This window comes from Ischnura elegans, chromosome 1, assembly GCF_921293095.1.
Source record: "Ischnura elegans chromosome 1, ioIscEleg1.1, whole genome shotgun sequence".
Taxonomy (NCBI): Eukaryota; Metazoa; Arthropoda; class Insecta; order Odonata; family Coenagrionidae; genus Ischnura; species Ischnura elegans.
In genome coordinates, this window is record NC_060246.1 from 46,166,140 (window position 1) to 46,188,991 (window position 22,852).

General features: G+C 37.3%; 1 protein-coding gene across 3 annotated transcripts in view; it reads right to left on the reverse strand.

Moving 5' to 3' along the window:
• LOC124159493 (discoidin domain-containing receptor 2-like) overlaps nucleotides 1-22,852 on the reverse strand; it is a 655,398-nt gene that overhangs the window by 443,300 nt on the left and 189,246 nt on the right. For all 3 annotated transcript variants that reach the window (XM_046535354.1, XM_046535345.1, XM_046535336.1), the window contains exon 2: nucleotides 3,151-3,199. The gene's annotated coding sequence lies outside the window, so the exon portion shown is untranslated. The remainder of the gene's footprint in view (nucleotides 1-3,150; nucleotides 3,200-22,852) is intronic.

The following is a 22,852-nucleotide window of genomic DNA, read 5'->3' on the forward strand; positions in this document are numbered from 1 at the left end:
TAGGCTTACATAAAATGGGATAAACTATTATAATTTAAGAGAGATAATTGGTACAGGTAGCTTCACACTGATTAGATAGTTACATAGATCTTTGCTCGCTGTGGTGAAAACCGCGAACTAGCCCGCGGTGACCTCTTCGTAGTCCCTCGCAAGCGAAAATATTCAGTAAAAGAAAATTCCCTCGCCTTGACCTCGTTATACAGTTCTACATATCCAGAGTTCCTATTTTAAGTAAAGGATATGTTAAATGCTATTTCTGAGGAATTTCTGCTCTTTTTATTAGTCATGAATTTTTTCCTATATTCGTTGATGAAAAGTCTTCATTTCGGCATTTTGCAACAACTGCTTATCCCATTTCCTCACCCTCACCTATCCTGGTGATGGATTTCAGATTTTCTCTGGACATGACTTGCAAAAATATTTTTATCAGGTTTCCAACCGGATATTACTAATACGGAGCAACTGTGTTTCGATGACAAAGTCTACCATATTAATCCGAGTAAAATGTTACTGGTTTATGCACGGATTACAACGCCAGACTTTGAAGCAACCGTGCCCTGTAACAATAGTGTCAAATAGTTAACCAATGAAATCTTTAACTCATTATTTTACCTGTCCTATTGTCGGAGAATTTTATTCCTCCATTTAACTGTCCCAGGTGTATCCCATCCTTTATGGTCGGCCTTACCACAGTTCCGGAATCCTTTCACACACTCCCCTGTGTGCACGTACTTCCTAATAATACGTTACCACGCAATGTAGGTAATTATTATTATTATTGACTAAATAAATATGGTACAAAGTGAATGCCGCGGTCCGGGTAGGAAAAATCTCGATGGATATTACAGCTAGGTAAAGATAGACCTCGATAAATTAAATAACTTTTTCATTTTTTATAAAAGCCCTAATTTTTATGCTCCTTTTCCGTAGTTGGCCCTTAACACTGATATTAAGTTATGAAAATACTACTTGAATAAGCAGTAATATAATATAATTATGAAATTATTTTTACACACAACAAAATTTACATATTCTTCCCCTACCCAACCAAAGTTTATAAATTCTTTACATTAAAGTGTCTCATACGATGTAGGATTATCAATAATTTATAACTGTTTCACGAAATAACGCTTGGACGCTTAAAATGTGTTCATATTCAATATTTCATGTGATTTAAAAATTATGTCTGAGGCATTATAACCTGAATTATGATGAAAGAGGAGCCTCACAAAAACGATGTTTGTTGATAAGTGCTAGTCGATATCACCGGAATGGCGCTATTGTGAACGGATAAGGGGACGTTTGTCACAGGTAGGAAAAGTTCCACTTTTAAGTTTAAATTACGAAACTAAGTAATACAGTGGATCTTTCGGCACATAGTAACCGAGTATTTTCATTTGCTGGATACCTAATACATAAATCATTTATTCTAATTAGATGGCACGAAATGAGGGTTTTATTAAATATCAATCTTAATAAGCCATAATTAAATCTTCACAAATTAAAAAAATATTTAAAATCTATATAAAGTGTAAAATATTACCAATAAATAAAATTTCCAACGTCAATGTAATCCATTTCAATATTTAATCTTAGGTTCTATATAAAAACTGAATGAAAAGTATTTTTAAAGTTAGCAAAAGCTTCCTTTTGAATTTTGGAAATAAAACAACTTGAATTTTAAAATTATGAAATTTAAAACTTAAAAACCATAGAACACATTTGCCACTTACATTTTAAGAGACCATGATCCTTCGTATGTAGAATGAGATAAACACAATATGAAAACGCACAGCTTCTTTGAGTCTATAAACCGAATACCTCGGGGTTACGTATAAATAGGAATAAAGAGATACTGCATACAACATAAATGATGATAACCCATTTTTTACGGCTTAAAAAGTAGAATGTAGTGGTCCAAAAAGTATGGGTACGTTTTGGAATTATCAGACGAACCAGGAAGAGGTCTTTCATAAGCATGAAGTGGGCTTTTATTGAAAATATAGCTGCCATCGTTGGGGAATATAAAGGGCCTCAAAATTGACAATCCTATTTAGTGCTTCACGTTATGGCAGTGCTATCTTGAAGTACTTTCTGTAGCATAAAATGTAAGATCCTCTTATAACTAAGTCCATGTAATATAATGCTAGGTGAGGATAAATCGGCGAACTTCTGTGACTTTTCTTGGAAATGATTCCGCTGGAGTAAATAATAAAATTTCAAGGTTAATTATTTCAAAAGCTTCCTCTCACTTCACCAAATCATTATATCCTCAATTATTCTTTATTTGCCTATCTAACCATTAAAAGCTAACATGAGAAATATCCCTAAAGGAATTTAAAAAACAACCGTATATACTTGCATCAATAAGACAGACAGGCAGATAATGGTTCACGCATACCTCGATTTCTTAGCCATTAATCATGAATGCTTTTTTAGCAGACTAATACCAATTCCAGTAGGCAATATTCTTTGAAAGAAACATTTTTATAGATCAAATACAAAAACTAAACAAGAAAGTGGTAAAAAAAACTTGGCACTCCTCCACCCTAAACTTGGAACGCCTTCCCTACATTCATAGTTAAAATCGTATTATAACGGCGACTGAATTGTAAAAAGTACTCAGACCTTCAAATTCCATGTTCAATGGAAGATGAAAAGTATTATCTTAATAATTTACGACAAAAATACGCTAACTGCAACTCTTGAGAGTCAAAATTATGAGCGTCAATGAAGTATTAGTTTTATTGGATACCTTAATGTAGAAAAATCTAAGCCAAATCACAAATGTGTTCACACGGAATACTTGGAAAATGGGTAAGATTATATACGCTGGATCCCGAATTAAAATAAATCCAGGTACTCTTTACTGCCATTGTTCTCCGAAATAAAAGCAGATATAATATTATTCCAAATACATGCCTAGAGAAATTCCAAATACAAGCCTTGACAAATGATAAATAAATCTTTTTTGAAAAAATATACCTTCTCATTGCTAGGTATCTTAAGATTCTTTTACTATCGCATTTAATATGCATGCCTTAATGCCTTTTTAGAAGCTATAATACTGTTGCGTCTAATTGTGTTAGCGGAAAAATCACCGCTGACACTATTTATGTTAAGAAACGTGGAAAGAGTTAAGATACTCACCAGTTTTGAAGACAAGATTTTCAAAAGGGTGCTTTTGATGCGAGGAATGCTGAAAAAGAAATGTCAGGATTAGTATTGCTTTAAAAACAACTATCCACGAAAAAAATCATTAATTTTGGCATAATACTACATATAAACACGAGATTAAATGGATGATTAATTTTCGGGTTAATACCGCGTCGACTCATTTTTTGTCCGCCAAAAATTTTAATAATTTTACGAGAATAAATACTAGAAAAAACTATAGAAAACGTTTTTAGGTCTATAATATTAACATATGAATGGAAGGCCCAAATTCTTATATTAATACTGAAACGTAAACTACCACAGCTGTGTATCACATGACGAAAACGTTTTGTATATTTTAGAGCAAAAAAACATTTTCTTTTGAATGGATCGTTTTTGATTCATAAAAATTGAGATCGATTACTTTTGGTAATTTAAGAATTATGAATATACATATTACATTTCTTTCGTATATTTTAACCGTCCTATGCATCCACTCTCATCATATTTACTTGACCCAGATTCATTAATATTCGAATATTTTGCTGATTTATAGGTTAAAAAAGGACGCCTAGAAATAGTTGGATCAACTAACATGCAAATGGCATTTAATTTTCATCGAAAGTTCAAATTTTCCTCGCAGATGGGAGAAATATTTATGGTATTTCTCATAAAAAAATATTTTGGGAAAAAATACTAAGGTTACATACAGTAGCCATTTTTATTTTCTTTTGAAGAGAGGTTGGGCGACAAAATATTGCAAAGAAAGTTAAGCAATGAAGAAGCCATGAAAGTAGGAGTTTTGGGATACAAAATGTTTCATTTTAGTTTTTAAATTGAAACTGGAGGAGATATATATCACCAAATTACGTCTACTAAAAGCGCAGAGAGCCACTGGGCAAAGGGAACACAGAATGGACCTTAATCCGGGACGGATGTGACAGATAGAAGGGCAAAACCATAAAGTACTTGAAGAAACCGGCAAACGAGGAATTAACCTAACTCCTCAAGAAAATCGCATAAATAAAACAGGATTGAATCCTCTAATCGGATTAGCCATTAATAAAAGAGCCTCTCTCGGATTTATTGCTCGCATTCCCTCTTTAAAAAGAACGGCTTCGCGCAAAATGCGTCCGACTTAAGCTCACACGCCTCACTCAAAATACGGTAATCCCCATGCAATGAAGAAAAAAAGTCATGAAAAGATTTTAAGCAACATAAGCAAATCACAACCTGAGGCATTTAATTCGGAAAAAAGTAATCTTGAGCGAATAGAAATGAATGCGTATGTTTGGCAGATTTACAGAAGAATTTTCGAGGGCTCTAAGGTCACCTCTTTTCAGATGTAAGCTCTTATAAGCGGCATTAACTCATTTGAGTGTAAAAACTCACGTATACTCCGTAAGAGGTCGATGTTTTGTCGTCCCAATAATTTATTTCAAAATAGCCTTAATGTGAAAGCAGCAGTATCATGTCAACATCATGCATACAGTAGCATGATACTGTTGCTTTCACAGTTAGGCTATTTTGAAATAAATTATTATATATACGACATATATAATATATACGACAAAACATCGGCCTCTTAATGAGTAATTAAGGTGTAAATATACAAATTAACTTCAACGCAAACAAACGCCAAAGGAATAAATATTTCGAGAAAATATTAGCTTTAGTGCAAGCCTTCATGAAAGAGCCAAATTTTCATTTTAAATTCTTGGTCTGATTAATATCTCTCACTGTGGTCAGCTGGTGTCAAAGGCCCCAAATGGGTCGTTGAGGGAAAGCTATAAATGAAATGAAAGATAAGAAATACTCAAAATATAAAAAGTTTCTTAGAAAAGAGGGGATTTTAGAGCTAAGACGCACCAATATTCGAATTTTGGAATTATGCCGATGAAGATCTCATCATCATCTTTAGTCAACAATCCTAAGATTGGTTTGACACAGCTCTCCTTAACTCTCTCCTATCTTCCAGCCTTTTCATAGCGACGCATTTCTTCTCTTATAAATCCTTTATTACTTGCCCTAAGTGACTCATTCGGGGCCGTCACTTGCCCTTTTTCCCTTCCACCTGTTCTTCTGCGATTATTTTCATCTGGCGATCATGTCTCATGACTTGGCCAACTAAGTCTTCCCGTCTTCTGCTCAAGGTTTTTAGAAGACTTCTTCTCTTTTATCTAAATTTCTATCAATTGATGGATGCATATTTTAGTAGGTAGTGGGTATTTTTTTCGCAAAATTCACGAATCCTTGCGAATGAAATGGCTGTAAAGGGAAATGAAAAGGCAAGAGGACTGTATAGCGGAGGCCCAATTCCATTCCAGTTAGTTTGATTCCTGTTGCCACTTCGGTCGCATTTTAATCGTTTTTTTTTATGTCTGCGGCGCGGTGATGAGTGCAATGTGATCCACTTTTTTGCAGTATAATGTTTGCAATCGCGAGGAATAGCAAAGAGATTTTATACATTTGATTGATATCATCATCATGTACATAAATATCGGTTAAAATTGCTAATTAAATCTTATTTCTCAGTGAAACTCTGATTAATTTGACAGTCAGCGAGGCGAGTAGCGACTTTGGTAAACCCAAATAAATGCGCGATGGGCGGTAACACATTTAGAGGCCAAGGTAGAGATCCTCTTTTGTAAAACTCGTGGGAGAAGGTATGGAGACACTCCATAAAGATAGGAAATGCGAAATGCTAGGCAGACACGTATGATCGCGAGGAAAGGTTATGAATGAAAAGAAGATGATGGGCAGCGGACGTCGTAACTCAAAACTTCCGTCACACCCTTAGCCCACCCGCAAACCCTTCCGCTCCATTCCCAACCTTGTCCCTCATTCCTTTTACCTTCCCTTCTGCGTTCTTTGCTTTCCAAAACTTCCTTATCCGAAGTAAAGGGAACCTCCTACGCCAAACAATTTTCGTTTTGCTTCTGGCGTCATTTTTTTCCGCGCCCAAATTTCACTCCCATGAGAAATTTTCCCGGGTTCCCGCCGCGCCGTGCCTGCCACCGCAAGTACAGAGGCTCAGAATGCCTCCGACCTAATGCATCCGTCTAGCTCGCTTCTTGCAGTGACGCTGTCAGAAAAAGAGGGTCTCCTCTTCCATTCCTTTGGTCTGTAGCACGCAGCGGCAATAATAACTCGGATAGGGCGAGATTAAATGCCTCCAGTGAAATTATCGCGGACTGCGTACTCTCTCGGGAGGGCATAATTGAGATTCTTAAGCGAAATATTAATGGTGGGAGGCCGACGGAGAGAATGAATACCACCGAAAAAATAATACCGTGGGAAGTATGCACTAAGTAACTCGCTGCCTTTTTGTTGATAATTACATGGAGTATTACACAGCCAATGCAATCCAATGTGCACTCATTAGGAAGAACTCCGAGGGTAGACCCCGGTGTAGGAGCTAATTTATAAATGTAGATAAAGTTTAAACAATGATCTACTAGTATTACAAAAATAGTTAATAAACACTGGCATGTCTCTGAATTAATACCCTCAGAAAAACACCCTCGGCAATTCAAAATCATACGTTTTACACCGACTGCAATGAGCATCAAGATTTTGGTAGCCATACAAGACTAGATTTTTAATCATATATCATAGCTGACGTGTATAACATGCTGCTCTACGAAATTATAAATGATGAAATAGCTACATAAAATCTCAATTGGAAATACATGTATTAAGAACTCCTTTCGACAGAATAAGTAGAAGTAATGAACTGCTTCATTAGCCATGTTTCCATGTCCAATAATGAATTGTTCTTTTTACCGAAATACGGAAATAAATCGTTTTTTATGAAAGTCTAAAGATTATCAAATACAAATTTCGTAAATGCATTGACATTTTGTTTCAAATTATTGAATAAAATCATCCCCAAGGACGTGAATTCCTTGAATAAATATTCATAAGCTGAGTTAGAGCCCGAGGTAGTTACAATTAATTTGTTAAAGTTTCTAAAAGAAATCACAATATACATAAGATGAAGAAAATAAACATGAAATAAGAGTATAGTGGAGTTATATCATGAAGAGACATAGACGTGAAGTATCCTTATCTTTACCAAAACAAATGCTCAAACTTCTTAAAGAGACCGATCACAAAGTTTAAGATCACTGTGATATTTTACTCCCCCAACGTCTATTTAAGTGCTACATACCACTAGCTTAACCATGAGACTTATACATAGGTATTTAAAAAATTTCCACAAAAAAATATGACATGAGAAAATATTGAACGTCTTGGGTAAAATAGAAGGCTGGATTACATTTCTGGAGGAAGCATTCTTGGACCCACATTGGTGGACTATAAGGGAGTATTTCCACCGGCGTCCATGTCACTATGTAATGGCTTCGCCGAAATCGCTAGGCAGTGGCGGACTCTTTATAAGAACGAAGGGTCTACATACCCGTACGAAAACCCGTACGATGGACATTATTATTGATATTATTATTATTATAGTATTCTACCGATTAAGGTAGGTTTCCATGGAGTATTCGAGAAGCGATCTGGGAGCCTCCCTTTCCTTCCAGCACTGCCTTCTTTAATTCACTGTAAGACCTACTGTCTTTCAATCTATCTAAAAATCCTATTATTTTCCTTCCCCTCCCTTGTTTCCCTAACATTCTACCCTCCAACACCATTTTCAGCATCCCCTCACCACTAAGCACTAACTCCATCCATACCTTCTGTCTCCTGCGTTTCTCATCTAAAAGCTGCCTCTCCTCGCCAACCATATCCAGCACTTCGTCGTTCCTTTTCCTCTCTGTCCATTTCACCCTCTCCATTCTTCTCCATACCCACATCTCGAATGCCTCCAATCTTCTCTCGTCTTCTTTCCTCAGTGTCCACGTTTCCGCACCGTAGAGAGCTACACTCCAAATCAAACTCTTCACCAGCCTTTTCTTTAAACTCTTACACAACGATCCTCTCAAAAGCTCCTTTCTGTTCATGAACGCCTCCTTCGCTAATGCTATTCTCTTCCTGATGTCCTTACTACTGTATCCGTTTTCCTCTAACGTACTGCCTAAATAGTTGAATTGCTCAACCTGCTCAAGTTTTTCACCACCCACCTTTATCTTGAGTCTCACATTCCTCGCTCGTGATGCTTTACAAAACCGCATAACCTTAGTTTTCCTGTGATTAATCCTCATCCCATACTCCTCGCAACGTTCGTATAATGCATCCACAAGAGCCTGAAGCCCCCTCGCTGACTGGCTGATCAACGCTTGGTCATCCGCGAATCTCACTGATTTGAACATCAATTATTGATATAATGGCCAAATAAAGACTCAATACGAAATACTTAACATATTTACTTTTCCATCCATTAGCATAAGTAAAAGTAGTCAAATATTTCCATAGCTGTGTTTTCTTTTTCAATAATGAATCGTTCTATACACCGAAATGCGCAAATAAATCGGTATTTTATGTGTCTCTAGAAGATCAAACTTGGAAAAAAAGCTTTCAACAAAGAATACATATTTTGGTTAAAAAAAAAAAGTTGAATAAAATCATTCCCAAGCACTTAAACTCCTTTAGCATATTATCATAAGCTGAATTAGAGTCAGAGTTATGGTTGATATATTGAAGTTTCTAAAAGGAATGCCCATCTTTACAGGAGATTTATAATAGCTATGACCTCTTAAAAATGAGAAAAGTAAACATAATATAACAGTGAAGTAGAGTTATATCATGTAGAGGCATAGGCATGAAATATCCTCATATTTACCAAAACAAATGCTCTAACCACACAAAGTGACCGATCAGAAATTTAAAGATCAATCGCGGTGATTATTCCCCATTGCCATTCCCATTTCCAATTCCCTAAATGTCTATACAGGTGCAAAATAAAATAAAACAAACCACTATATAAGTCTTGAGAATAATCCATATGCATTTAACGATTTCCTACAAAAAATGCTGTATTGGAAAATATTGAACACCTTGGATAAAATAGAAGGCTGGATTACATTTTTGGAAGAACCATTCTTAGACCTACATTCATGGACTTCAAGGAAGTAATTCCACCGGCGTCCATTTCACCGTGTAATTGCTTCGCCGAAATCGCGAGGAAGTAGCGGATTCTTTATAAGACCGAAGAGTCTACTTTTTCGGCTTCCGACCAGAACGATGGGAGCCCGCCTCCTCGATGTATGTAGTCACACAGAAGACGGTGCCAAGCGAGCCCTCCGTACATTCATACAGCGCGGTGGAACCATCTTTCCAACTATTTTGCCTCGCGGATGCATCAATGGAGGCAGGGTTGACACTTGACCCTTTCCGCTCTCCCAGCCACTTCCACGTCTTCCCTGCCGTTGCATCGCCAACGAGCATTCCTTGCCACCGACGGATCCTCGCGATCCTTCAGCGAGCGCACCGTATCTAATCAACTTACACTCCAGAGGTTCTTGAGGCACCTGCTCCTGTTACCCTTCTCGTTTCCACCGCCTTCCCTAACGAGATAACACTCGCTACGAGCCACCCCGGGAGATTGGCGGGGGATATACACATTCATTCGACCCTTAGCGTTCCGCGCCTGGCGGCTGGTCGGAAAAAAATATAATCACACCTTATATTCTCGTGAGTGTCTGGAAGGAGGATTGTCGCTCGCACTAGTGACACTACAAATATTTTCGCCATTATTCTGTGTGCTATGCTGAATTTTCCTCAAAATGAAATGGACGCGTTGGCTATATGCTTTCCGAATCTATTATCATTTTTACATTCATAACAAGCCCATATGCAAACCTATGGTGTACGAGCTTGAGGACATTGGAGGTCTCCAGCAAGACTCACAACTTACTACGTATGTATACGGATATATGATATCATTATACAATGAATATCGATAACATCTCGGAATAACTTAACCAATGAATATCTTAATAATTTTTACACTATAAAACTAAAGCCAAAGACATTTCAGAGATAGTATAACTTCCGTAAGATTAAATCAAATTTTAATTTGAAGCATTATTAATGTCTTTGGAAACAAAATTGATATAGAAAACATGTTTACAGAAAACAAATATAATTAAAATATTGCAGGAAAGCCTGATGGTGGCAAAGCGATTATGTTCCTTCGATGTTTTTAATAAACCTTAAAAGCGGTAGGTAGATGGATATTGTTAATTTTCGCTTCTTTATATATATATTACTTTACAATGTTTTTATTCTATACTTCAGAAAAGAAATTCTAAGATACTTGTAATACCTAATGGAAAACAAACCAATTCATGGATAAAGCCGTCCTAGTGTGTGAGAAACGGAGGAAGAAAAAATTCGAAATACCCTAAAGTAATTATCGTTTTACGAGTGAAGCGGTTTTATCGCAGCCAACTCTGGCCCAAGATCATCTTCACCTCTCTTATTAACTACGGTGCGTTGAGTATCACTCCTTTTAACCCCTCCCCCCTGTCGTTGAACTAAAATCCGCGCCATTTAACCATCCTATTCCGCTCCAGCAAAGAGGGGAGAAAAAAAATCAAATAAAAGAGGACGAAAAAAGGGTGAAACGAGAGAATGGAAGAACCCGATTCGGAGACGGATAAACCACCTTCTCCCGGACAAGAGATTAATGGGGTTAATTCAACCATATACTTTAGAGAGATCTTCCGAAACGTGTTCTTGCATCAAGAACGAGGAACGGAGAAAGGGAGACAGGAAATCTCGCAATCTTCGAGATGTAATGAGATCGTTTTCGAAGAATTTGAATTCCACTCACGTCTCCCTTCCTCGTGTTCTCTCCCCGGGAAACCCTTCTCTGCACTCCGCTCCCACCTCCTCCCCGTAAAAAAACCTCCCACCACCACCTTTCCCTCCCATCCCACTACCCCTTAACGCTACATAGACCTCCCCCACTCCACCTCCCCCTGAAAACTTTTGGCGCGCGCATCAACCCTATCGGTCTGGCGGCGAAGTGGCGTTGAGACATCCTTTTCTCCAGCTCGTCTTCCTCTTCCTCTTTGTACCACCGCTACCTGTCCCACCCACCCTCTCCCATTCACCAAAGGCTTGCTTGCGTTGTGGGGGGTCGCGAATGTAGCGGAAGGGGCCGGCGGCCTTTTGTGGCGAGAGGTAAGATAAGCGGGCGAAAGCAGGCTTCCTACCTGCGAAGAGTGGAGGATCTATAACGTCGTGTTAAAAAGAACTCGTTGGGAAGTAGTCTAGGAGGATTATGGAAAAAGGTAGGGAGAAAGGAAAAGGGTAAGTACCCAGACGTGATAAGTGCGCACTGCAGTCAGTAGACAGATGTAATCTAGCCAAATAAAACATTGAATACCTCACGTTTGAGTATATTAATATCACCATGTGTTTTTTTTCTTTTGGAATATCAGTGTTATTTCTCGATTTCCCGTCCCCAAAAATCCAAAATAATTGTATTTTTACCCAGCAAAGTTTAATTCCCATGAGGATGAGGATGCCTTGAATGGTCTCGTTACATGAAAGTATACGAGATTATTCACCTAAGGGGAAAGACACTCAACATTTTGCACAATACTCGCCAGAAATTGTAGAACTGGAAAACAATGACTCACGTCCTAATACGATAAATTATTTTAGAAGTTGTAGCTAACTTAAATAAAATTCATAGTTTTTGTCTCAATGGTACGTTTCCTATGCGTTAAATGAAGAATGAACTCTTTCCAGGCCGCAAATAGAAAATCAGTGCTAGTGAAACTCGATTCTTACTTAGACAACATATTAGGATGGACTCGATCATGGTCAAAATAGTTGATTAGAAAAACTGGCGCACTATATGCGATAAAGTGACTTCTCCAATGTCTATTTACCGACATGCATAGCTCCATTTTAAAAATTATTTTATTCTTTTTTTATGTTAAAGGAAAGAGTAAATTGCAAATATAAAGAACTTAAAAAAACACTGTTTCATTGACCGACATTAAAAATTTGTCCATTTAATTTACACCTGGGTTTAATACCCTCATATGGATTCAACTAGTGATCGTTGAGGAAATACTTGCCGTGGTAAGAGACTAGGAATGAGTCTCACGCGGTAGTGATCCATATGGTAGGATAAAGTTTTTACCGCAAGTGTAATGAGTTTTATCAGCATCGAAAAATCATTTCTATATACAGAGATCTCAGGAGATCATTTAAGAAAAAATAGATCTTCTATTTAAATTTAATTCGGCGGTAGAAATGTTTTACTTATTTGCTAAAATTTATTTTTCGATTAGCTCTCATGATTAAATTCAAACTATGTTTAACTTATCAAAAGTTTAGCGACCCAAATAAAACAGTTTTTAATGTAAATTAAAGTATATTGACATATTTTCAACTTAAATTTAAACACATACGTCCATCATTGTAGAGGCATCACATATACAACAAAAAGTTCCAGTAAGTGAGATTGTAATCAACTATAATTTCCATTACCTACTTCACGAAATGCAAACTGTCTAATTTGATTCAATAAAAAATGAAAAAAAATCATGGAGCATTGCTTAAACATCGCTTGAAGCAAATATGATGATTCATGTCGAAAATTATCGTTGAAATATTTAGTACGGCCGAACATATACGCAAAATAAACATTCTTTTCGTTTCAGAAGTGAGAAGGAATCGACAGGCATTCCTGTTTTAAAATGCACTTAAAAGGAATATTTTTATACTCCGACGGTGCGATGCAGTGCTGAAAATTTATCTCTATTTATGTAATGAAGCAATGGATCACTCATAGCATTCAAATTACAGGCATACACGTAATCAATTGGAGTATTTTTTTAACCCAAAATTACCATTTTGAACGCCATCTCATCCATGGAATTGGACTTCATACATTAGAAATGAATGAAAAAAAACTACTCTATTTTAGCTTATGTGCATAGAAAAAATATCTATGAAGTACGAGAACAAGAAAATGCTCGGATGCGAGCACTTTTAACCAATTATTTCCTGGCCCTCTACAATTCACTCTCCAAGGATTTTATACGCATGTCGTGAATCCTACAAAGTCAAGCACTGCAGAGGGAATAGAGATTTGGCTTTTTTCCGTTCATCCGGCGATATGGTGAGGTGGATTGGCTTGAGCCACGGAAAATTCCTCCGGCAAGCGGGAACGGGGACTCAAAAAGAGTTCACGTCCCGAGGTAATGCGTCAATATAAACGTGCACTTTGTTTCGTGAATTTTTTTACCCTAAATGTACCTACTCCCAGAATGCTTAGTGCGATTCTTACGTGCCTACGCGAGGCACATGTGGATAAAACAACTTTTATGGCACTTAAAAGAATTTACGAAGTTTTGCAGCGCCCGGGCTGGCCATTTCTCTTCTCTTCGTGCCCTGGAGGATGAGATTTCTTGGAGTGAGGAGGAGATGCTTGTTGAGAGACGGACAGGTATGGTAAAGGCAAACGGGAACGGGAGTCGAGCGAGAGTGCGGATAAAAAAGATTATTCTAGGTGAGGAAGATGGGATGCACTCGGAAAAATACCGTGGACTTGGGTTAGGAAGAAAATGCAGCTGGCTTAAGAACTCAAAGTTATGTTTCATACGGAGGATCTTTAGCATGGGAGTTGTCTTTTTGAAAATTAATGGAAACATTCTTGCTTTGAAACATTCATTTAACATTTATACTTAATCTCAACTGGTTCCAAATCATAAATGAGGATAACATGAGACTATCTTATCCAAATAAAGCAGTTCGGAGTAAAGTAACATTTTTGGCAATGGAATCATGCAAATTACTCCCAATATTGCTATAATACAAAAAGCAAAAGCCAAAGTTGATCCGATAAAAACATGAATGAAGAAGGAAACATTCAAATAATACGACATTTATGATGGAAAAAATTATTAAAACGAATGGTGTGAATTTTAGTTATTTTATTTTAATTTTAGTAAAAATGGTTGAGTTTCAGCTTGAATTTTATTTTATTAACAGGCTTAGAATTTTATTTGTCAGCGTGAATATTAAGGATAAACACTAGTAATTTTTTAGAATTAATAATGGGATAGTAAAAATTAAATAAGAATGAGCACAACAATGGGCATGAAACGATTTGTAGTACATGATATGACTAAATTAAAATGTATACGACGTTAAAGAGGTAGAGCAAGAATTTCCATTCCTATTACGTCAGTGTATTTGAGGATGGTAACCAGTGGGTGCGTTCTGAATTAAGCACTCTTCAAAGGAGAACACTAAAAAATGCTGCCCCCAAATGGTGTGCAGTTTCAAAGAATATACTTTGTTGTATGTTTTAGCCGGGGATTATAGACGTTTTCATGGCAAAATCCTCACACATAATCAGTAATAGCAATCAGTACATGCTCCAGTCTCAATCTTATTAATTAGCCAATGCACTTCTTCGCTTATTAAGGAGATTTTGAAGGATAATAAGCTTCAAATACCTATGGAAAACAACCTTTGCTGTAGGTATCTCACGAGGAAAATGCAGAAGGTATCCAAAAAAATTCCTCCGAGCACAGAGAAGGGCATGAAATAAATTGAGAGGAGTGGCGTTCACAAACGAGAGAGAAACTAAATTTTAAAAAGTCTTCATTGATTTTTGAAACTCCCTTGAAACTATAGCACTTCGGTTGGAAAATGAAATATAGAAAACAATATTATCCGGTGTAACCAAAAAATAACCACTTACAAATGTACTCCTTACATCCACACTGGAGAGAGATAAATTTGCGACGCCGGGCATACACTATGCGGTGGCAATAAAATAATGGGGACTATTTTTGACTGAGAATGGATAACATGTGGAATTCAGGGAAAATAACAGGTGCAGATTTATAAAGATTAAACAAATATTACATAGCGTTTTAAGGAACGTTTTCCAATTTTCATTAATAAAGTAATAATATTACATAAATGCCATGTGGGAACCCTTTACTTAACAAATGACGCATTTGATGTAAAAGGCTAATTGCGCAGTTGAATTTCGCTCATCTTAATGGTGACATCTTGCATCAGATAGAGTAATCTGCAATAAAACCTGATTTCAACGAATTACAGTTATTGAGTGAGCCTTGAAAATATATCCCCTTTTCAATAAGGTTTAAGTCATTTGTTTAGCTTTTAAGCTGTCTATGATGTAGTCTGTTAAATAAAAAATTATATTATTTCAATCAAGATACCGTTTATTATGCTCAAACGGTGAAACAAATATAAATAAGTAGTTTCCTACGAAGTAAGAAGAAAATGGACTTTTCATGCCATCGACTATCCAAACCATTGACTACTTTGCTTTTGAAATTTTTGCTATCCAACATTATTGGTATTTAAGGACATCGCAATATCAGAATTACTAAAAAGATAATAGACATACCTTTTGAAATCTATGCAAAGTAAACCCTTAGAATTGCTGATAAAAATATAAAAGATTAATAAGGACGAAGGAGTGAGTAACTCGATAAGTTTCAGTGTAGTCGTAAATAATTTATGAAAAGATCTTTATTGAAGTGAATTAAAAATTATTGCATAACATTTCCAATCATTTATAAGCTTTCAGACTGCTTTTAACCTTATTTCAGAAGTAATCAAAAAAAGAAACACCATGAGCGAACTTGATGGGAAAAAGAAATATCCTGTTCAGTATTTAGACTTAACCATATGACGAGAGCAAACTGGGACATTTTTCTGGCACGAACTACATCGAGAGGTAGAAGGGAAAAAAACCTTACTATCAATCGAAAAGATTCCATTCACTGTTGCGTCTTTCAGCGGAGGTAACGAGGTCTCCGACGACCTGCGGTAAAACAGGTTCGCTGACAACCTCGAGTAATTGAGTGGAAACTTTACTCCTGGATTCCTCGAACTCCCACCGGAGACGTTAACTTCAACAGAGCGTTTCGTTTAGAGAGCCCTCTCTCGACCAATACATCCGTCACATCTCCGCACGGGCGCCCTTACCATCTATTGAAAGACACACCAATACCCCATGCTCCCTTGAAACTGAAACATTTCCACGAGTAGGAGATAGGGGGAGTGAAATAAAAAAAACAAAAAAACAAAAACTCGCGTTGATTACGAGAAAGAATCCGAATTCGCCAAGGGAATTCGCGGGAGTCGAGGCAATAGGTTCCGAGGGAGCGGGGCGGAGGGGAACGATACGACACGTTTGAGTATTCCGTGCCCATCTCGACACACTTCCAGCGTCACCACCACCACAAAAGTCACACCCCCTCCTACCATGGACACCACTACCCCGCCACTCAGCCAGAGGGAATGGTACCAAAAAGCTGCGAAAAAAAGTTTTTGGAGTGCATAAAAGGAATGAAGAAAATCTCTTCCTCCATAGCCTTCCCATTGGAAAACAACCCCTCTTGTAGCGCACTGTGTATGCTACCTACTCGTCGCCACGTTAGTGGATATCTCCCGCAACAGAAATACTGCCTCGTTCCTTTCCTCTTCTCTGATTTCTATCACTCACGCTCTCCATCTCTATATCCTCTACTACACTCACCTATCTCTTTCCAATAACTTATCGAGCACAGTGATGCTCTAACTCTGCATTACTCCCCCCTCTTAATTCCCTTAAAATCAAATAGTAGATACCCCCCAAAATTAAATGTCTTATCCCTCTCTTCCAAAATACTTTTTGCGTATTCATCCACATCACTATAAGCATACCATCAAATTCCTCTGTTTGGATCAAGTTGCTACAGTAAATTGAGGAAAGGAGTTGGAGCTAGAAATGGTGGTTGAAGAGAGGAAATATTTAGAGGAGTTATGAAGAAGGCAGAGTTTGGATGGAGTGAGTGCTAAGGGAGAGAGAAGGCTGAAAACTGCGTTAAAGGTAAGAGTGATATATGGGCTTGGAATACATTCATTAAAGGAGTTATAATAGGGATTATTGACAAAATGACAGAATATGCGTGATTAAACGTGAACTTAGTAACTTAGAACTTCGGGAAGTTCAATGCAATAATGAGGAAAGATCGGAATGATTCGAAAAATACTAGACTCACAGAATCTTTTATACATAATGATTTCACACTAGTTCATACGACCGACCCAAATAATTTTAGAGATCCTCCCCTTAAAATACGTACAATGAGCTTCATTTGTCCTCCCGTATTGGGCAAACCAGCTGACTATACCACATAGCGATTCACATTCGCTTGCACATCGATCACAGAGAACAAACGCACACCAACCTCCTTCACTTCTCCTTCCTTCCACTTCCCACCTCTCAATGCCCAGTACACGCTCCCCCACCCATCATCCACACATCCATATAGCCCATTGAGAGGCTCCCAAAACCCGCACTCACATACAACCCCTTCTTGGAGCGAGGCAGGCCTCCCGGCAACACCCTCTCCATTATCACTAAACCACCTCAGCACCCCTTCTACGAGGACTCCAGCATCCACAACCCCCACACTTACCCCCACTCCTCATCCCATCCCGTCTCCTCCACATCTCTTCCTGAAAGAGGTCCCTCTTCCGTTCCAACCTCACCGGAACCTTTCCCCTATTCTCCGACTCCATGCACCCTCCCTTGCCCCGCGGCTATGGGGATTCCGTGGAGCAACTTGGTAAGTCACTCCTCAATCCGTTCATAAATCTCAACCTTGCCTCCTCTACGCCGCTTCCTAGCTTCAATCCCGCCACGCCTTACCTCCTCCACCCCAGCCCTCGACTCCACAACTGACAACACAAACAACGAAACTCCACAACACCCTTCTAGACGACAGCCCACCCTTTCCTCCTCCTGTACAAACCACTAGATCTAACCATTCCTCCGCCTTCTCACCGATTCATGGTCTAAATTTTTTGATGATTTCATTTCTGAGATTGTTGTACGAGGTTTATTTTGAAAATAAAGGGACTTTTTAAAATTTGTGGGTATATAGTATGGAGGATTTGATTATAAATTTATTATTATGTTGGTATACATGCCCCTGATGTATTTAAAAAATTCTCAACTTTGTTTGAGGCAGCCTCGAAGGTTAGACGTGTTATTATGAGTTTGGCGAATTTCGGCAAACACTTCATTGCTTATTCGTATGTATATATATTCGCCAGACATGTGACTTTTTCCTATTTCCAAAAATAAAGAGAACCTCGAGGGGCCGGATTTGACAAGTATAAATGACAATAAATGAAATCGCTGACAGAGCTAAAGGCTAAACCAAAGATAGACTTTAAGAAGTGTTTCGAATATTAAAAAAGCGCTGCAACAAGTGAATAAAACGTACTGGGGACTATTTTGAAGGCAACAGCATTAAAGTGGATGAATATATAAATATTTCCTCCAAAAGCTAAAATCTCCGTTATTTTCTGATCACAGCTTTTGCTAGTGCCCTAAATTTAGCCCTGAATTCATCCCACGTTTAAGCCGTCAGTTCCCTGATGTTATTTTCTTCTTTATCCGCCGCAAGTATTTTCCACGGCAGTGTTTAGCCTTTATGGCTTCCACGGAGGTTTTATTTCTTGCTTTTATTTCTTACGTAGGCACTTCCTTTATTACGACATGGCCTACGTAATGGATCCTCATCATGCGCTAGGCATCCTAAGTTCCCCTTTTTATTCTATTTTTCGGTAAACCTCCCCGTTTCTTCTCCCATCCGACTGATTTTCAGCCTCGCACATTTTCTCTATCACCCCTTATAACTTTCCAATACACCTCTAATTACTCCTCACACCAGCGCACCCTTCGCGTCATCTGAAGCCTTCTCCCTTTCTTAAGCCATCCTTCACCACTGCGGTGACATTGTAAGAATGGAAGAAGACCCAAATGGAAGTGTATTCGTGCCACTCGCTCAAGAAATTGGTGGTAATGGCTGGCTACTAAAACGCCAAGTGGATCGAGTCACCAGGACTTGCTCTAAAAATTCTCCAACGCTTTATTCATATTTGATACGATAATAATTTGTCTCATTTTTATTCTAGGTAAATGTAAGAATTTGTTTTTTTCTACTTTGGTTCCATTACTACTAATACTTAAAGAAAAGAGGTTAAAACGTTATAAATTATAAATCAAGAACAAAATATTTTTTTGATATATATAGAAGTACACGTTTGATGGACATAAACCAACCCATGAGGAATCTATCTTTGACAAAGTTCAAGTAATTTTGGCATTTTTTTATCACCCAAAACAAATGACAATATCAGACCTTACTGAATGTTCGATCGGTAGTATGGATGATAGCTGTGGAGCAAAGAGGAAACAAAAAAAATGGGTCAAAGACAACTACCATGACTGCTAAAAGCACTTATCCAAACAGTTGGTCTTTCATTCTTAGCTACCACTAAAGACATATCGTATAAGACCAGATTTTTTATACATAAAACTGGTACTATCTATTAAGGCTTTTAAGGCCTTATAAGTTCCATTCAAAACTTGAGTAGTGACATATAATTTGATTCTGTTATGAAATCGCTGTGCACGACGACTAAATATTTTAATTCAAACCAGGAACAATTTCGAAAAAATGGTCAACGATATACTAATCAGGGAAATTCGCTGAAAGGTACTAAAAAGCAAAACTTTTGATTGAAACAATAATTTTTTTGGGGAAAAAGAATATTCCTTTTTCTTACAAGATCACGATCTTAAAATTGATATTAAAGTGATCACTGATCACATAAAATAAAGGATTTGACTACTTATTTACTTACTGTATAGAATATATTTCCCATCGAAGCAGAGATATGAAGAAACCATTAAGTCCGTCATCGCGTTATCCAGGACTTGTCGCGCGGGGGAATATACACATTGCGTCTTCTGGCCACGGATAAAACCCTCTTCTGGCTTCCACGTCAGATAAAAATAACGTATTCTTCTGCAGTATCTGTCAAGGAACACGCGCATCCTTGGACACATAAAAAATTGTCACGTGGGTACTGGATATCCATTCTGTTGGCGGAAACATCATCACTCTCCGTAAATAGTCTCCGAAGGCGTCGTCCGTTAGCTTACAAGCCCCCAAGGTGACTGCAAAAGGCGAATGTTCCGACCACAGCAAAGCAGTTTAAAGATCTTCTACCGATGATAGTAGGTTTACATGGTTCACTTTAAGAATCATTCTGGCCTGCCTCCCCCCTCCTCATTGAAATTACCTTCTCAATATATAAGGAGGCCTATTCCTTTGATGAACAAAACTTGGTGGATATTTTTAATTTCCTAGTTACTAGTCAAAACTGCTGATAATTTTCCGCATAAAATATTTTTTAATGAACCAACCGTGGTTTCAGCGTCTAGATTCACTATCAAAATATTGCATCAAGATCGGCTGACCTATCAAATATTTTACCTGCAAAGTTACTAGAGCGTTTAGCTTTCGACACTTAGTATCTTTCCTTTTATTCAATGTAAAAATACAATTCTCTTCCACCATTTCTCTGTCCGTATCGTATCCACTCGAAAAGTTTATTCTCTTCCACCCCCAATGTCTAGTTCTTACAGGTTATACGTCTCCCTACCAATTACAGTTGTACAGAGAATTTAAAAAAGGAGTATGAAAATAGAGATGAAGCATGGTCGGGCTTAGTAACGTATTTGGTTTTGCCATTGATGAGTAAATTTGTTTTTCATCCACAATCGATTAATTATGGGATCAATATGTTTGCAAACATGTAACGCAATGACATTATAAACCCGAATTTACGAGATTTGGAACAAAAAACTTAGTAGTTTGTGAAAGGATCATTAAAAATTGAATAAAGTGACAGAAATGAAATTGAAATCAATGACTCACCAAAATGCAAGAAAAAAAGTTATCAATTTGATCATAAATTCAAAAGGGTTTATTTACCTACGACACAGCCATAGCAGCTTTTTACATCATTTATACTGCCACATTTAACTTTTACTTATGATTTTAATCTCTCGTCACTTTTTTACAATATTGCGATGAATTTAAAAGAGATTCACTTTAATACTCAATTTGATTAAGTATTCCACGAAACATCAAGCACTGATGTAACGAAGAGTCAATTCATGTTGAAGAAAAATTAATGGTAAAAGATCATTGTTCGCTGTAACGTTCCGTATGCATAACTATAATCAGTCATCGATACCAACTTGCAGAAAGGTCATTTTCATATTTATTTTTCTCATGGGTTAGTATAGGGCCAAAATGTTATTACACTATACGACACAAACGTTGGGGAGGCCTGCGCAATAAGCAAGGTGTGGGCAAGAGGAACAAACTGTTTTTTCCACAAATCGCTAATAAATTGCGTCACGATACGATTAGACCGGGTCAGCTAATCGGCCGGATGACGATAGAATAATTGAAACAAAACAATAAAAGTGCACATGTTTCGTTAAAGTGTATAAGAAAGATTGGTTCTGTTTCCTTACGATTTTCGCGAATATTTGTATGTACCTATGTTTTTTACACTAATTGTCTGGTGATAAATCATAGGTTCTATTTCTTCCATGGTACGTTTCTTTAAGTTTTATTTGTAACTGAAGTCTCACACTAGCCACCTAATATATGTGAATATTTATTGCATCTTTCTAAAATTGTTGCTTTGAACAAGACGGATATGGGCAAAACGGGTAGGTATTTGTTTAGGAGGAGAAACACAATTTTTATGTAACTAACATTCATAGCATGGACGAACTGGTAGAAAAGCTGCAACTACCACCTCCGAATGTTTTATCTATCAAAAGAAAAAGACAAGTTGTAAAGAGCAGTGTTAACCACTGTTATTTGCTACTCCAATGATTTTTGAAAACGTTCGAACATATTTTTTTCCAGTAATTGATTGTGATCAATCAAGCATTCTATTTGTTCGATGACATGTTTCTTTACGTTTCTTCACATCACTGCCATACCAGACCCAAATGAGACCCACAGCCGCTATGGCTGCCCCCAAAACGAACCGTTAATACAAGATGCAACAATCAGATGTTTTGACGTCCATTACTTTTGCAGCTGCGCATGCTATGAATATGAAACATTAAGGAACAAAAAGCAAATAATTCTGAATTACCCGGACTCGGGAGATGCAGGAAGATGGAGAAATCTAAAAATAAAAAAGAACACCATATGTTTTCTTTTGCTTGGTGCGTACTTAAAAATACAGTGAGCCGGTCATCAAACACTGGATATAGCGCAGCCATTGCTTAGGATGAGCGCGCGAGAATTGCACATCATATGCAGTAGTGGGCACCTACTTCTGAAATGATTTTAATGAATATTTTTAATATATAAAGCTATCCTTTTTGACTTCAATTCATATCCCTTTTTATTTAATTGATTTTAGGAGAAGTTATTGTTTTAGCTCTTATTTTTTTAAAAGCTGAGTCCAAATTTTATGAAACAAAGTACTGATAACTAACAAAAAAGTTCTGTCGATCAAACATTTTTACAGTTTTTTTTAGACATGCCCTTAACATACGCGTTTGCCCGGGCCTCCCCTCTATTATGTAATGAAAGAAATGAGAAACACTACCTGAAGAAAACTCCGTCAACAGATTGTATCACTGATAATGGCATTTAAAGTTTCCGAGGTGTTTTGCTCTCACAGTGGGGACGATTAAATGAAACGCTAGAACTTCATTTATAATTTGTTTTCGGAAAAAATCCAAGATCGTTATCATTCCGTGAGAATATATGCCATTATAATATATCTATCTTGACAGTTTAATGAATGGATGAGAATCAGACGATGCATGAAAGTGACAACTCACAGAAAGATGGGAAAGATTAAATGATGAGATGTTGAGATATATAATACG